This window comes from Anser cygnoides, chromosome 9 (genome assembly GCF_040182565.1).
Source record: "Anser cygnoides isolate HZ-2024a breed goose chromosome 9, Taihu_goose_T2T_genome, whole genome shotgun sequence".
Classification (NCBI taxonomy): Eukaryota; Metazoa; Chordata; class Aves; order Anseriformes; family Anatidae; genus Anser; species Anser cygnoides.
In genome coordinates, this window is record NC_089881.1 from 23,129,867 (window position 1) to 23,142,181 (window position 12,315).

The following is a 12,315-nucleotide window of genomic DNA, read 5'->3' on the forward strand; positions in this document are numbered from 1 at the left end:
TTTCTCGACAAAGTTTACCATATATTGATATTTTATTACAGTAGTTTGCCAAGAATTCTAAGAATAAAATCAGAAAGCAGGTTTCCTGCTTTGTAGATTAAGGTCAATGCTTCTCTCTCATGATTGTAACCTTTTCTTTCTTTCTGAGTTACTTTTCCAAATATTCTTATTACACTCATTTCCCTTGCAGAAAGGGAACAGATAGACTGGCTGCTTCCATGCTGTTCCCAACCCATTTTAACTTGTAAACCACTGGAGCAAGTGCTACTGTATTGTGTGCCTAGACCCCTCAACAACCATATTAAACCTTTGTGTTTGAGATCGTAAGAGAAAAACAAAAAGTCACAGTCTATTGTCAACATCTGGTTTTAACAGCTCTCCCATGCCATTCCTTTTTCCTGAAAGAAAAAAATGTTTCTGACAGTACTGCTAACAAACTTTGAACAGACAATGAGCTTATTTCAAAGTAATAGTAGTCTCCCTGTTTAGTGATAATTTAAACACATCTCAGTTTTGTATTCCTAGTTTTAACACACCTCAAGATGTCTTTGTCATAAGGATTTTTTCTTCAAGATGCAGTAGTAGGACTGCTGTCCTAGCTAGAAGACCAAAAAGAGCATCAGACCTGATGCAGTTCTGTGACATTGATTGCTTGTTTTCTGTTGCATATAGAACAAATCCGGTGCTGAAAGCTCAATGCTTTCAACAGTTAATAGATGTGATTTAATCTGCATTACTTCCTTGATACAAATGCATTGTGCAATTTGTTATGGTTTAGTGTTGTTTTTGCTTCTTCCTCCTGTGCCAGTTGTAAAGGTGGCTGGAGCTGAACCCAAGTGTCAATGGATTTGCATAGAAAAATGATCTCTTCTGGCCAATAAAGAAAGAGAAAAGAAGGAAAAAAGTGAAATACCAGCTTATATTTTTGAGCTTCTAGGGTGGGTCTACAGGTCTTTTTTGTGTACGTTGACTTTTATTAACATTTAAAATGACCTGATTTTATACAACGTAGATCTTAAGAATTGCAATGGCAATCAATTTGTTTTTTGTAATCTACTTTGAAGTGGACATCAAATTCTTTATATATTAAATTATTCTAACATTCACGTGGACACATCTACTTTAGTAGTCTGGCAGTCTCCACAGAGACAAATCTGTATCTGAGCCCTTGAAGTAGGTGTTGGAAACAGGATGGTGGAATGCTGCTTTTCTACACCGAAGAAAGTCAGAATTGGCTTTCAGTCACTCTGTGTGCTCTTAAGTGTTGTGAAAGCAGAAATTATGTTCGTTGTAAACAGCATCAGTAACTGGGCCTCGGAAACAGGCCAGAAATGTGTTAGGAAACAATTAGGACAACCTTTTTTAGAGTAGTAATGGCTCTAACTGTAGCTACAACTATAGCTTTCCTCTCATGGCCTCCCCCCCCCCCCCCTTTTTTCCTTATTTTCTAATTTCTGCATTTTTAAAGGTGACTTTGAAAGCTTGTGTTCATTAAAAAGATGTAAATTGGTTTTGTTGTATATTTTTGGAGAAGGTGGAAATGGGGAACAAGGTTATGGACTGCATACTTTCTACTTTCTTTAAAAAGAAGGCAGTATCCTGGCCTTCCTTTCAGCAGAGATTATGGAAATGGCTTAATTTTGAATGATGGAATCTTAAGAACATCCAGGGACAGCCTATCTGTTCTTAATAAAGTCTCGGGGAGTCTTGCCAGTGGAAAGCACATAATGTTCTTAGTCACATTTTTGCTTTTAACGTTTAAATGACTTTGGAACCCATTTTATAAGACATACTACATTATGCAATATCTTTCTCCGTCACTGTAATGGACTCCACTGCCTGCATTAGCTACTGCGTCCTGGACTTCATCTGCTTTCACCCTAGTCAGTCTGCCTACTGACTATACAAACTGTGTCTCAACTGTGGGGTTTGCCTTTTGCTTACAGGACTTAGATTTGATGACGGGTGTTTATCATTACTGTTTTGTATGGTATATACATTTAACAAGGCAACCAAAGAATGTTGAGATTTCTGATAATTTTTTAAACCCAATAGGATGTTTAGAGCTCAACAAAAGCTTTTATTATTGTTATTATTTAGTGAAATGCCAGAAAAATAATTTGGGAGTTTTATTAGTTGCAGCTCACTCTTGCCCAGACAGCTGTGCTCTCAGCATGTTGTCAAAATAAGACTTGTCTCAGAAGCCAAAGCTGCCTAGGAAGCTAATCAATTTAAAACACACAGCAAAAGTTATGGGCCTCTCCAAAGTATTAACAGTATTTAGCAGTCTGTCAAGGCATAGGAAAATCACTGTCAGAGTAATACCATGTTTTTCCTGTTTGGTATTAAGACTGTTACTGCTTTCTGATCTGCATTCTGGAAAACAAGAAAACAGCTAGGTAAGGGCAGTAATGATTAGTAACAGTTCATCTAGTAAGCGAAGATGATGAAAGCAACATGTCCTGTCTAGGAAGAGCCCATTTGGAAGAAGAGCTACAATGGAAAACCTCTGAAGCTTTTCGAAAATTGTCTGAAAGAAATAACGTCAGTATGTATTTTGCTAGCAGTATTTGTTTTCTGTAACTGTGGGACCAAACTGCACATCAGTGAATCCTCTGTGGGATGGGGAGGGCTACCTGCCAGTGCCTGTGGCCAGGAATTCGACAGGTGCTTGAAAAGAAGCAGACTGAAAAGTGCTCAGTATCCTGATGTGTGTTATTGCTATCTTTCATTAATTAAAATCACTCAAAATACCCACAATATTTAGAAGAGCATAACATCTCCTTTTGGTAATATCTATTCTACAGTTCACGCTTCATTTTGATTCAAATTCTGTTGTCTTACAATGTGAGAATCTCTGTGCTTTTTGAAAGTCCCTCATAACTTACAAATCAGTTAAACGTTTTTGCATGAATGACAACCAAGGATTTGTGCCTGCAAGTATCACTGCATGAAGTGGGCTATTTAAAGCAAAATCTATTTGCTTCAGATAAAAGGAAAATGCTCTGAATTTGAGTGACATGTCAAAATGTCAACCAAATTGTCAGCCAAATGTGGCGGCTGTTCTATTCTTAGGTTCATTTTATATAAAAGATAACTGAGGAATGTTGTAGCTGGTTTTGTTTAGGGAAAGCAATTTTTTTATTAAAAATGACTTTTTCAGTAATCATCTTTGACAATGAACAGCTGAACTTTTGTCTCGGTTTCTGAAAAAAACACCTGACTTTTTCCAAAATGTTAAGAAACCTGTATCTTCTATGCAGAACAGTGTTGAACACTATTAAAGATCTAGCCCAGTTTCCTCCTATGTTCTTCTGTGCTTTCTTCTGATGTTCTCCAGCCGCCCCTGCTGCCTTTCATTCCAGCAGTCCTAATCCAGGTGCAACATACAGCAAGGTAAAACAAGGAAATATCCTTGTGTAACCCTTCTCGATTCCTTCTCCATTTCCTTTGCCTCCTGTTATAGGAGGCATCTACTGGTTCCTCAAACTTTGCATCTTGTCCTTAATCTATTCTTTTCCTTCCCATGGAGGCCTCCCTCCCCCTGCCCCAGCCCTGCTGCAGTCAAGGGAGGTTGTGTTTTTTCTCGATTCCCCACTGTTAGCCAGTGCCTTGCCCTCTGTTCCTCAGCAGGCTTTCAGGCTGAAGCCTTTGTTTTGTTCGGAGCTGTTCCTCTTTGCTCGGCAGCCCTCAGCAGGGATGTTGCTCGTACCATCTAAGCACTTCGGATAGATCTTTGTTCAGGAAACTTAAAAACAATTGATTGCTATTCTTTTGTGCGTGTGACAATCAAGAACTAAAAGCTCTCCCAAGATGCACACGACACGACTCTTCCAGTACAAATTCTAACTTAAATGATGTGCGCATTTTACTCAAATGAGACTGTTGTACTTACCTCGGGTTATTAGAAATGTAGCATCACGTAAACAAAACGCTATTAAAATCAGTATGAGGTCCAGGTTAGTTTTTTAAGAAGATGAGGGGAGTCAGCAAAGGAAAGATAGAAGGAAAGACAGACTAGGTTTAATTGTATAAACGCATGCGGTAGGCATATATGGCTGTGTAGATAAGGAATTATTTCATATGTTGGCAAGGTGGAACTAGATCTGAAATGGCAATATGGCATATTGAAAGAGCAGCACTGTGTTTACGAATGCTCAAGCCTACATTCATATGTTTTCAGCGTGTGTGTATAAAAGCGGTGTAAACGGCTAATAAAGGCAAATCATTTCCCAGCGATTCTGGAATATGCAGCAGCTTTAGTATTATGGCTTCGGTCAGATTCCCTCATATACTTCCCTCACTTAATCCAGCTGGAAACACGGTTTAAAAGCTGCATCCCCTAGTAAAACAGATACCACAGCTGTAGTTGAGTTCTTCTCGGTAAATTATATTGCAAATTGTGAGTTTTCGGTAGGGTTTGTTGAGCTGAATTGACCTTTTGTGACACAGCTCTATTCTCTTTAGCAATCCTCATGTTTTGAAACCAATCGATAAATTGAGCAGTAACAAATCACCGGGACCAGATGGTCTTCACTCAGGACTTCCAAGGGAATTAAAATGTGAAATTACCAGACCGCTGCTGTGGTATATCACTTAAATCTGCCTCATTGCAAAGAATAGCAGGGAGTAACTCTTATGCCGGCCTGTTCAGTGTTTCAGCGGGAGGCTGAATTCAAAGACAAGTAAGTCTGACTTAGTACAGCATAAGAAAAAAGCATGGTGCCTGGAGAAATGGACAGACACATGGTGGAGAGCCATCAGCACAAACAGAACCTGGAAGATCATAGTTCCTTGGGGAAGTTAACACATGTTGATGTGGGTTACACAATTTACACAGTGTGCTTAGATTTTTTTTTATTTATTTTTTCTAAAAAGCCTCTTACGATTACAAAAAACCTTTTAGGAAATTGAGTAATCGTTGGACTGAAGAGTTGGCCTTTATGCATTTGTAACTTAATTTAAAAACATAATATGAACTGCAGGAGAGGATTGTATGTTTTCATGTGGAGGAACTTTATAAGGCTTGGACTATGCAACAAGTGTGGTCTGGAAAAGGAGGCAAATAGGTGTCAATTTGCTGTTGCTATAAAATGACTCAGAATGTTCTAATTAAATCTGCCTGTGGAAGTTTACAGAAATGATTGGGTGACAGAGGAAATTGGGTATTGATAAATGAAGTACTGTCTGTGGGTGGGAAGGAGCCTTAGTCAAAGTCCTGGATGAGCTTTAAATTTGCTAGTTGGGAAATAATCATTGTCTATAGTTCCTTGAAAATGTTGGCTGAATGGCAATCAGGCTACCACATATGTAACTCTTTATGTAGATGCTAGTTATGCTACATTGTTCAGGATACAGCGGCATTACTGATGTAATGATAGAAGGAAGATTAAAATTAGAGGCCCTGGAAGAAGCAGTCCTGTATCAGCAAGTCTGCTTGCTTTGCTGGCAGCAGGTCACACAATCTTTCTTAAAGCTGTTCTTGGTTGGTTGGTTTTTGCTGTTGACACCACGTTTAGGAGGTGCTTCCAGAACCTTGCTGCTCTAAGAGACAAATTAGATCCTTCATCTCATTTCCAAATTAACTTTGTTTTTATTTATTCACTTATTGGTCTGGAGGTGCTTTTTATTTTTATAGCGTTTTTAGTTTGCTGTTAGCATTTTTAATTTCAATGGATTTTCTCTCTCCGTTAGAACTCTTCTTTCAATTCCCTGTATCTAGTGAAAAGCTGCAATTAAAACTTAAAAGACGGTACTTAGCTAAGCTGCTAAGCACTCTTCTTGAGATCCCCCTTGGTCCTCCTAAGAGCACATAACTAACTCATTTATTTATGAATGCAGCTATGTTTAGTACTAAAGGTATGCTAGACACATTGTTTAGTAACATAGTTAAATGGTTTAGAGGAGTTTTAGTGGATCTATCCACATGGCAGAGAAAATGATTTGAGGTACTATGAAGACTGACTGCATAATGCTAATTACAAAATTCCTGATTTGTTGCATAGATAAGAAATCTGGCATTTGGCAGAGCTAGAAGAAAGCATTTGGATGCTTTTGATCAAAGGTGCTTATGGAAAATTGTACTGCAATGTACCAAATAAGTGATGAGAATATAAAATGGCAAAGTTTAAGGAAGAATGAAGCTGTTGTCACAGACAGTCGTGAATTTGGGGGAAATTTTCCTCCAGTGAAGTTGGATGCTTGCATGTAACATTCAAAAAAGATGCTTTAAATAATGGCTTTTAAAGGCTAGAAGGTGCAGGCACTAAAGCTAAAATTTATATAAAATTAAGACAATTGGCTAGAGAAGGATGGTTTTCTGTAACATGTTGAGAAAGAACTTTCGAATTCCTTAAGTGGAAACTAGCTGATTTTCCCACTATTAAGTGTTCAACATTTTGCAAGGATAAATTTATTTTTATATCTAATATATAATATTAAAGTAAGTGCATTATGTTCTATGTGTCTAACATGATCATACCTCACAACTTGTCTTTTCATGCGGTCATTATGTAACTTCTTCCATGTTTTATAGAAGTGGTGGATTACAGAGGACATTTAGAGTGAGATTTTCACTCAAGGTAGCTCTCTTGGTCTACCAGTTCTTGAGAGTGTTTCAATCCACATATTCAGATGTGATAGCTGAAGTGGTAGTGAGGCATCTGAGCAAAAAGAACTGTTGATAGGATTAAATTTGGAAGGCATTATTATAGCAGAAATATATAATCTACACTCTTGCCCTGTGCACTGCTATCCTGTCTATGATGTGGTTGATGTTGTGCTTATATATGGGTAGCATCTAAAGCAGAGGTTAGAAGCTACCCTTGGACTTTCCTGGAATGAAATTATTGTTAAGGAGTGCTTGGTTAAATATAGAGGGAGGATTTGTATGTGTCTTTTATTTTGATCAATGCTGCATATTTTTATAATGTAGTTTGAACATTGAGATGGGACTTGAGACTCTGATTTTTGAAAGAAAATGGAGCAAAGGAATGAATGTGAGCAGAATAAGCCCGTTCCTATCTTGAATGATACAAAGAACAGGAACTGTCTGAAATGCTGCTCTGACATAAAATCCAGCACAGAAAGTGAAACCCGAAAGCCCCGTTACCAAAAAAATTTGCTTTGAGGGAAGATGAAATGTTGCCCATGATCTGAGGTAGCAGCATTTTGGCTGTTGTGTGATCAAGCCCACTCTTTGTGTCTACACTCCAAAGCCTACAAAATTAAGAGCAAAAAGAAGCAAACCCAAAAAAGCTCAAACCTCATTTTACAACAACGGAGTACTGAGAATGGTATGATGTGAGTTCTCGTTTCCTGTTGCATAAAGTGCTGAATTGCCAGAAATGGATCCATATACGATCAATTCACAAGGTGCTGCAAAAGAGGTTGGTGAGATACCTTGGAAAAGACGTGGCCCCTTTTGTTTTTATCGTTGCTGCATGATATTGCTTTAAAATACTGTACGATCAAACCAACTATTTCTTCTGGCTACAGGGAAGGATTAGGAGAGGAGAAAAACTAATAACCAACCCGTCACCAGTATGAGATGCATGGAACCAAATTAAAGCAGTCAGAAAATATAATGGAAGCTGAAGCAGCAACATTTTTATGAGAGCTGAACCACAAAGTAGGGGCCTCAGGGCAGCCCTGCTATTTGATCCCAAATCAGTCACAGCTCTTCAGCTGGGGAAAGTAACTGAAACATCCTCTGACAGAGACAATACTGCCCGGTGTGTGATGGACGCCTCATGACACCAGTGCTTTAAAGTCCTTAAACCCATCCACACCAGTGCCTTTATACAGGCACTTGAGTGCTTTAAGTACAGTAATACAGCTCGTTGTGATACCAGATACAACTGCACTGAGACGTACGGCCAGATGGGTCACCTGGGCTTTTCAAATATGGGGGAAATGCCAGGCAGTGCTATGAGACAGTTGTAGAAGGAAAAGCTGTTTCATTCCTTGTGCCACGGCAAATGCTTGCCACGTCACGTCAAGTACTCCAAAAGCTGCCTTGGCTGCCATAGGAAACGCAGAGATAACCAGAACAGGGAGTCCGGGTAAGTGCTGTGGCGCTGGGCGAACTGTGCTGTGAGGGTTCCACAAAACCATCAGTTTACCCGACTTGCTGTTTTTTATTTATTTTCTTTTTCCTTTCCTTGTCTGAGAGAATTATTAAATGAATTATATCGCACAACAAGCTTTGGGATGCCTAAGGCAACACTCAGTTTTTTAATATTTTAGCTGCAGTGTGTCTGTAATATGTTAAAGGACTTCTTCCTTTCTGAACTGTGAACATTTTCCACTCTTACTGATATCAGAAATACCTCTGCTCTTGCTGTGCTACCTCCACTGATAGCGATGTTATTTAGTTTTCATTCAGCCTTGCTGCAGTCAGTTTTTATTGCTTAAGGGCTTGAAAGAGATGATTACTTAAGTCAGGGAGCAATTTAACATAGGTAGAATGTGAGGAGCTTTCCAAGGAAGGAGATAATGGAGTCGGTTTAACTCTTGCTGCACACAGCAAACAAAATGCCTGTCTGTCCTTCGCAGGCTACGTCTGTCTGTCAAAAATGTTATCATGCATCTTGCTTGCTTACTGCAACTTTTCCAACTTTATTCAATCCGTGAGATTGAATGAACATATAGGGAGTAATGAAGCAATGTTTTATGGTTGCTAACTTTTTCGTGACAATATATATTTATTTGGAGACCCACAGGGAACTCTACAGAGGCCTTCTGCTGTCAGTGTCGAATGTTTGCAGTCCTAAGATGGGTATCAAGCACTGCTTGGAGTCCTTATGGTCTGCTCAGATTATCGGGAGTAGCTGTTCTGTGTAAATAAATGTCATCTGTAGGATTTAACAAATACATGCCTTAGACAGGTACAACTCGAGGTCAAGTTCATTCAGTAAAGTCCATTAAAAACACTTTCTCCTAAGGGAATAGGAGGAGTTAGTTTAAATGAATAAGACTGAATTAAGACAACTGTAAGATCAGCTTCGTTGTGTTACATTTAGGTTCAAGTCCACATATCTAGGGCTTTGCTTCTGATTACAGCTGTTGAAGATGGGTGAGAAGAAACTTTAGGCAGTCCCTTTGGTTGTGGACCTGTTGTCAGCTAAAAAGCAAAGTATCCTATCTCTATTAAATGAGGATGCTGGAAAAAAAAAACAACAGTGAAACAGGAGATTCCTAGATTTGTTATACCTCCAGAGTGGGGTCATTCACTGTAATGTTGAAAACTCTGTAATCATGAAAAACTCTGAGCACATGCAAGCATTCTGTTATGCTGAGCTTGTAGAGCACTAAAATATTTTCTATATCTGAAGAGTCCATTTGTCTGATGGATTTGCTGAAATTGCGTTGTTTAACACATTGTGTCTCTAGTTCTTAGAATTTCATCCACTTTCAGAAGTGTGTGTGTTGTAATTCTTACAAAGTAGGAAGATTGAGATTGTTGCATTTTTATCCCAGAAGGCTCAGTAATATCCTCAGTACTGAATTTTCTCCCCATGAAACAGATGCTAATTTTAAGAGATATTAATTACAATTTTATACTGGGAAATGAAATGAAGTTTTTTTTTTTTAATTGATTCAAGATCTTCTACCAAAATCTTTGAAGGAGGAGTCCTCGTCTGTGAAGCCTTTGATGCCATGCTACTATTTAACTCTTCGTTAGCCATAAATAACTAAAAGTGTCAAGGCCCACTGGGAAGGGAACTGTAAGAAGAGGAGGTTGTGTTGGCTGGAGCATGAAGCCTGGGGAAAAGAAAATAGGCTCCACATGCCTCAGGATTTTTGCTGAAAATGAAAATAGTGTTTAAAGTGTCAGGCTTCGATTGTCTAACAATATGATATTAAATTAATTAGCAAGAGTTCTGAAAGTGGCTTGTAACAATGAAGAAAACATTAACCTCAAAAGATGCAGTAAATTAGAGCATTTCATTTTTACCTGCTAAAGAAAGCGGCCTAGAATAAAGAAGTATTTCTGCCCTCTGCAAAAGCAAAATCTTCAGTGCATTTTCAAGAGAAAACACATTGTATAATAGCTATGCAACGATGCAGAGTAGTCAATAGAAGATTCCAGAGATGCTTCTTTTCGTAAATTCAGCAGTGCTGCAGGAAAAAAAAAAAAAAAAGGGCTGATCCTTGAAAACTGTAAAATTAATGCTTCCGAATAAGTGTTAGCAAAATATATTCAGCAATTAAAATAACCAACTTTGCTTGGAAACTTGCTATTAGCTTGATTTTTCTAATATGACTACACTGAAAATATTTATAAATTGGGTCCTAAGAGACTAGCATGCAGCATTCAAAAGCTTCTCACTGCGTTTAAAACAATACATACTGCACAGATATACAGCTGTGCTTAGGCATCTCTTAACAATTATTTCTAACCTGATTCTTTCCTGAGTCCCCCATTTTAACTATTTTTTCTCTGTAGGTGTCACTAGAGCATAGCAGATAGAAAACACTTCCCTTAATGAAAATGTAGAAGAACACAGGCAGATCAGAAGCAAGCTGTAATCCGGTTTACTGTGCCATGGTTGTCATATCAACAATGAGGTTTCCCAGCAACTAACAGAATAAATTATTTTATAGATTTATTTACTTATCCTTTCCAATAATGATCCTGATGCAAGAGATATTTTTTCTCCTTAAAATTATGTGTCAATTAAGAAAGGCTTCCCAAATAATTTACATTTTGCCTTCGTGTTAATACTGACAGTTAAAACAGTTCTTATTAATATAATTGGAGCTGATACAATTAATGAAGTTTTTGCCCTTGCACAAAAAATGTAGCCGTGTTATGTTTCAAAACTTTCCATATTTCTACTTAACTGATTGCTGAGAGGGGAATAAATTATTAGTATACGTGGATTTGATGGTGTTGCTTTACACAGATATTCAAGATATGAAATTTGCTTGGCTCCTCTTTGTGTGTTCTCTGCTTCTTAGATTATGCACTTGCATCAATTCTTGAAGAACTGTTAAACCAGGGTTTAATGTTTTCAAGTATGGTTGAAGGAGGTGCTTTGAGGCTGCCTCTTACAACCTGGCAATTAGAGCATTCCATGGGACGCTGGAAACCCAGCTTTAAGCCATACTTTAGCTTAGGTATGAATTTGTATTTCCAAAAGAATCAGCTGCTGGTAGTCTGGTGGTTAAGGCACAGCTGTGGAGGGAGTGCTGGAAGCCATAGTTGTGGTCCCAGTTTTCAGAAAGAATTCTGCACTATGAGTGATTTCCTTTTTAATCTAATGTTTGTGCAGCACAAAACATGTGCAGTAATGACAGCAGACCTAGGGTCACGGTTCCACCTTCTGGCAGAGCGTCATAATCAAAAGGCTTGCAGCAACGTTGTGAATTTTACACTCTTTCCTTGTGGCACGCTAATTTGGCATGATTTTGCAGAAGCATTTGCCTTCCTCCTCATTCTTTTACATAGCCTAGTCTACAGGATGCTCACTCGGGCATTGTATTCAGCAGTGAATGGTGCGGCCTTATCTTCCTCCAGAGAGGATTCTTTATTGACTCGTTTTCACTTCCCTGGAGGGCTGTTCTAATTTTTAAGCTATTATCTAATAAAATAGAAGTGAAACTCTGACAATCATTTAAAACCAATAAAGTTCATCTAGTCTGTAGTGCTTTGAATGTGCTTAATAGATCAAGGTCTCAAGGGTGCCCAGAGTCCCCCTGCTTAATTACAAACTTGGGATTTATGTGTCTGGCTCCTAAGGGTTGGGTCCTTCTAGAAGCAACTTTAATAGCTTTCAGAAAGAGGTGGAAACCAGTAAGAATGGCTTTTTTTTTTTTTTAATTTTATTTATTTTTATTTTTTTATTTTGGGGGGGATGTAGTTTTGACTTGAGCTCTAAAAATCTGTACCAAGCCTTTGGGAGCTTGCCTTTGTGCGTATACCTAATGGATTAAATTGCTAGCAATACTGAGCTGTCACACTACCATATGGTCTTATTTAAGAGCTGAAAGCCTAGTTTTGGCCTTTAGCCTCTCAAGAAATAGGTGTGTTTGAGGAAAAAAAGGATTTATTGCACACAAACTGTCTTGGATTCCCACTCTGTTCAAATTACTATGTAATTTATACCACACCTCCTCATAAGCTCTCCCTCGGCTTCCTTGGAGAATACAGCACTTGAAGTTAATTAAATAGAGAGGCTCTGTGAAGCTCAGAAGAAAGTAGAACAGCGCTGATTGTCTGACTGGAGGAGATCGTCTCAAGCTTGCATTTGGGCACTTATTAGCAAACCAGGAAATTACATGCTAACATCCAGGGGTTGTATGTGCTGT